At 38.0% G+C, this 6,242-nt stretch overlaps 1 long non-coding RNA gene across 1 annotated transcript; it reads right to left on the reverse strand.

The window, feature by feature from the left end:
- Positions 1 to 5,576: 5,576 nt before the first annotated feature.
- LOC135611761 (uncharacterized) lies at positions 5,577 to 6,242 on the reverse strand. Its single transcript, XR_010486648.1, has 2 exons — positions 6,086 to 6,242; positions 5,577 to 6,008 (listed from the first exon to the last, which is right to left on the reverse strand). It is a non-coding gene; the product is annotated as an uncharacterized LOC135611761 (long non-coding RNA).

Below are 6,242 nucleotides of genomic sequence, written 5' to 3' on the forward strand. Positions count from 1 at the left end.
CGTTTTAATGATCCCCTCACGTTCCTCGCCCGCTCCTATTTCGCTGTTGGTGGCGACGCACGGACGTGCGTTTTAATGATCCCCTCACGTCCGTGCGTTTTAATGATCCCCTCACGTCCGTGCGTTCTCCGCTCAAAATGGTGACGCACGGACGTGAGGGGATCATTAAAACGCACGGACGGACGTGAGGGGATCATTAAATCGCACGGACGTGAGGGGATCATTAAAACGCACGGACGTGAGGGGATCATTAAAACGCACGTCCGTGCGTCGCCACCAACAGCGAAATAGGAGCGGGCGAGGAACGTGAGGGGATCATTAAAACGCACGGACGTGAGGGGATCATTAAATCGCAACTACAGGGAGAACGGCGGCGGCTGCAACCCCACCAGGATCCGACGGCTCCGGAGGCCACTCCCCGAATCCGATATCAACCGCGTCACTAAGCATGAGACGCCCTCGCCATATCACCCCCGGAGGCAGGGAGAGTGAGAGAGAGAGACGGTGGAAATGGCGGATTCTTACTTGGCTCTTCGGTCCTGGCCGTCACTGCTCCTCGACCTCCTCGTTCTACACTGCTTCTCTCTGTAGTTGCGATTTAATGATCCCCTCACGTCCGTGCGTTTTAATGATCCCCTCACGTTCCTCGCCCGCTCCTATTTCGCTATTGGTGGCGACGCACGGACGTGCGTTTTAATGATCCCCTCACGTCCGTGCGTTTTAATGATCCCCTCACGTCCGTGCGATTTAATGATCCCCTCACGTCCGTCCGTGCGTTTTAATGATCCCCTCACGTCCGTGCGTCGCCATTTTTCTTGGTACTTGCCAAAGGAGAAAACCTTAGGGTCAAATACTCATCTTGTAAATGAGCTTACAACAACATAATCAAATTAATATTTTATTTATAAAAAATTAATTTATTTTAAGCTTTCGATTTTTGGTAAGTTAGTCTACGTCGGTTTTGACACGAATTGAAATGTTTGTCGGCGCTCTCTCTCTGTCTTAGAACTATTTTCTTGGCAACGAGGATATGAAAACAAAAATGAACAAACCCTCATCACTCGATAACAGAACAATACCATGAAGAGCAAACCAAAATAACAACAATCCATATCACTTGAATCGAACCAGAACCTTTCATCAACGAGATTAATGTCGAGGAGGTCTCGAGGAAGCAATTTCTTAAAAGCATAAACTCGTCCTCCTCCTTCATCGGCACCTCCTCACCAACTTTGAAACCCGCCGTCTTCAATCAAGTCATTGGGAATAAGGGGTTGGCTGCGCGGGAGAGGGAGGAGTGAAGTATTTAGGATGGTGGAGAGAGAGGGAGGAGAGGAGAGGAGAGCGTGGGCCGTGATTCCTGATCTCGTTTGCGGAGCTGGAGATTGGTATTTCCACTAGGGTTCGCCTACAATCGCGCACCACCAAGAAGGCCGTGACACGTTATTTCTTTTTCAAAACATTTATATCCCAACTTGCTTAAGTTGAATCGACCGACTCTAAGTCAACTCGTAACTCCATTCTAGTCAAGCTTTGTATCCGATTCAAACGTCAGGTCCAGCTCCAAATCTCAATCTGGGCCGTAGGATCACATGATCCTACGATCTTGATCACAAATTTGATGACCGCATCTAATTCAACAGTGAATATATATATATATATATATATATATATATATATATATATATATATATATATAAAGCATTAGATCTAACCGTGGAGGGGAATATTACAACAGAAATGACGGCTCAAGTGAATAACGTCGAGGACCATTTGCTCTATGCTTAGAGGAGTGTGGAATTATCCCTCTGTATAAAATGCCAAGGTCACCTAACATGAATGGTGTAGTTGAAAGACGAAACTGCATACTTAAAGACATAGTAAGAAATATGATTTTTTAATCTACTTTGCCAGAGTCACCCTGAAGAGAAGCAATAAAAACTATAGCTTACATTCTTATAGAGTACCAATTAAAGCAACTACAAAAACACCTTATGAGCTTTGGACCGGAAGAAAGCCTAGTCTAAGACACTTTCATAGGTTGTCTATCTAAGACAAGGCTTTACAGGCCTAACGAAAAGAAATTGGAACCCCAAACAATAAGCAATTATTTTATTGGTTATTCTGAACGATCTAAGGGGTACAAATTTTATAATCCCAAATCAATAAATATTTTTGAGACGAGTATTGCTACAAGGATATTGAGTTTGGGGGGAGAAATAAGGTTAAAGACTTTACGTTTGAGGAAGAATTGGTTCAATTTAATCCAATTTATATAGTTGCCACTGATGTGGTAAATTCAATACCTCAAAAGGATATAGTTATTTCAACTCTCATATAGTATAAGAAAATTATTCATGAGGATCAAACTCAACATCCATAAGAACATATGCCACAAGAGCTAGCACCTTTGTGATGATCCATTAGGGTAAGGAGGAGTGTCATTTCATATGATTATATGGTATTTCTCTGGGAACATGAAAAAAGTAGTGATATGATGGAAGATGATCCAATCAACTTCTGTCAAGCCATAGAGGATTCCAATTCTGATAAGTGGATTAAAGCAATGAATCAAGAGTATAAGTCCATACAAGACAATAAAGTTTGAGAACTTGTCCCATTACTAGAAGGAGTGAAACCTATTGGTTGTAAATGAATTTTTAAAACCAAAGGGGATTCTAATGGTAATGTGGAGAGATATAATGCACGTCTTGTGGCAAAGGGCTATACTCAAAAAGAAGGGATTGACTTTAAATAAACCTCTCCGGTTTTAACGAATGACTCTTTTAGAATAATTATGGCTTTAGCCACACATTTTGATTTGGAGCTCTTTTAGATGGATGTCAAAATAACAATTCTCAATGGAAATATTGATGAAATAATTTATATGGTACAACCAGAATACTTTGTATCAAAAGAACCTAAAGAAAATAATATGTAAATTGATAAAATCTATCTATGAGATAAAACATATTGAATCTTGGATTTTGACGATGAAATCAATTAATGAGTTTACGATCTAATGTACATTTAAGTGATGTAGGACTATATTCAATCAGGAAAGATAAATTGATTAAAGCGGTGGAATCAAAAGTTGGGCTAAAATGGAACATGTCAGAAGATTGGATGTCGGACCGGAGGAATGGTCGACATATCAGCAGAAGGCTTCGTGCCATGAGTTCGAGCATCGGGCCAAAAGGATCAGACATTGCACTAAGGAGATCGGGTGTTGCGGATATCAACATGTCGATTGGGCAATACATCATAAGAGAGGACGATATGCCGAAGGTTCGGGTGAAGCATCGGATGAACCAATGACATGTTGGATAACTTAGAATTCTTACTTATAATAATTTGTCTAGATCGAAGTAGTTTTAGTTCTAATTGGATTGTTTAGAATATAATTAGACCAACTCAATTATGGGTTAACTCGGCCTGAATTGGGGTTATTTTGGGCCAAGTGGAAGGCCCAATTAGTGACCCATAGTTGGCCCAAGCTGTGACACTGCCAGTTTAGGTGATAATATTGCTCAGATACAATCTCCCAGACTGTGTTAGGCGATGGTACCACCTAGTCTCAAACTAGCAGGCGGTGGTATTGCTAGTACCCCGAAAACCCAAGATGAGATCATTTGGTCCCTAAATTTGAATTCATTTGGGGCCTAAAAAAGCCCTACTCATCCTTACTCAGTAAACACATCAATTGTGAGTTAAAGAAAAGAAAAATGCTATAGTAATATTATAAAAACTCGTCTCAAGCTCTCAGTATTATATATGAAGTTTAAGAGAGAGGTGAGGTTGTAAAGGTTATCTCCTAAACCGGTGAAAAGGAGAAAATGGGTGTAAAAGGATAGTTGATCTTCCTCCGTTGAAAGAAGATCGATAGTGAAAGCCGATGGCCTTGAGTGAAGAGGAATCAGGAGTGGATGCAGGTCACGATGATCGAACCACTATAAAACTTAGTTTGTATTTATATTTTGTTGTTTACCTTTATTGCAAACTGCTTTACTTGCTCATTACATTTTTATGAACGTTTTCGAGTTAAACATATTTCCAATATGATTTTATCGAACGAAATTTTCGAATCGATGTAATTTTTATCGTAAGCACTAATTCACACTCCCCCCCTCTTAGTGCCGATTTCGATCCTAACAAAACAAACATCCTTTTAGTAGTATCACAAATTTCATCAAGTAATTATCTCATTTGGTTTTAAGATGAATGTTGTTGATGATTGCATGTATCATAAATTCAGTGGGAGCAAATTTATTTTACTTATATTTTATACGGATGACATTCTGCTTGCCACTAATGATATAGACATATTGCACGAAACCAAGAGATTTTTATCTAGAAATTTTGAGATGAAAGATCTTGGTGATACCCCTTTTGTATTAGGAATCAAGATACACCGAGATAGATCGCGAGGTATTCTAGGATTATTACAAAGGAACTATATCGATAAAGTACTCAAAAGGTTTAGCATATAGGATTGTAAACCAGGAGACACCCCTATCACAAAGGGAGACAAGTTCAGTCTCAATTAGTGCCTTAAAAAAAATCTGGAAACTTAAGAAATGCAGAAGATTTCCTATGCATTAGCTTTAGGGAGTCTAATGTATGCACAGGTTTGTACGCGTCAAGATATAATGTACATTGTTGGAATGTTAGATAGATACTTAAGCAATCATGGAATGAATCATTGGAATGTAGCTAAAAGAGTCATGAGATATTTAAAGAGAACAAAAGATCATATGGGAGATCAGACCATTTGAAGATCATTGGATATTCTGACTCCGATTTTACTAGATGCTAAGACAATATGATTTAATATTCTCCGACACATTCAAAAATAATAATTAATTATAAAAATAATATATAATTAATCTAGAATTATACACATGAATACATTTAATGAGACTTATATTTTATAATTTATAATTTATACAAATACTATATTGTGGAGCATGACATAGTTGTAATATGCTTAGACATCTAAGATTACAATTAATTAAAGGTCAAAGAGAGTTAAGTTGGTAATTGCTGATTTATTTGGCAAATCAAAAATTTATGGCTATTGAATTGACTTGCTAAATACATAAGAAAGATCAGAAAAACTCAACCATATGACTTTAACTTAGTGTAAAAAAAAATCTAATTAATGAAATACGATGTTAATTTAAAGCTGAAGTAAATGCATTCTGAAAGTAGAAATTTATTCAGAAAAAAGGAAAGAAAAAAGTGTAAGAGTTGTTTGTATTAGTTTGAAAATAGTATCTCATTCATTTCAATATAGTGCTACTTGATTAACCTCTCATCAGATTCTATCGTTATTGTTGGAGAAGCATCTTATGCTTATATTTACAGTGTGCAAAACTAGGAGGAAAAAGAAAGGCCATGCTCAACATCAAACACAATGAAAAAGTATTGCATTTCGGAAGGAGATTATTATCAAACCATGAGTGCTTTCAACGTTCCCAAAAATGACGGCACAGTTCCAGTGGAAGAATAGTCAATACTCTGAAATTTGGAACCTATTTTTCTGAAGCAAAATCTCAAAATATATTATGCTGCAATGGAGCAATGGTTCAGTTCTTTTCATTGCAATCTGAGGCCATCAAAAAATTACAATCTGTCCAGAAAATTCAGACGTAAGTGAATTTGAACGATCCCTCCAAGTACTTCAACATCAAGGTCATTCTTCTTCCTCTCCTTTTACAACATCAACACTTGCTTTGATTTCAGAAGACTCACTTACAAGTAACATAAGCTCCTTGAAAAAGAAGTCTAACTTATTGCAGTCAAAATCTTCGATTGCCGATGATACTGTCGCTTTTGATCTTTGATGAGATTGTTTATTTTCTTGTTGTAGTTGAAAGTGATACATTCTCAGAGCATCGTCCGTGGAAATCTCTTGAACGGGCTTGTAAAGACTTTGAAACGTGCATCTGTCTTCAAGCTTCTTAACTAACTTTTCTTTGAATTGATCTGGGAGGTTTACAAATGCACTACGAAATAATGTAGGAAAAATAAGATACCAAAATTCTTCTGCAGAAAGAGATCAGTAAATACTATCACTTTTCACCTTGTGATGCCTCTAACAATTCCCCATTTGTAACCACTGCTTGCAGATTGCTTAAACCCAATGTTGAAGCCCTCTTGGGCAGAAGCTTCCTTTCCTGCAGATATACCATCTCGATAACCCATATAAACTTTTGTCAAGGGTTCCATATGATACATCC

Source organism: Musa acuminata, chromosome BXJ2-5 (assembly GCF_036884655.1).
Source record: "Musa acuminata AAA Group cultivar baxijiao chromosome BXJ2-5, Cavendish_Baxijiao_AAA, whole genome shotgun sequence".
In the NCBI taxonomy this organism is placed as follows: Eukaryota; Viridiplantae; Streptophyta; class Magnoliopsida; order Zingiberales; family Musaceae; genus Musa; species Musa acuminata.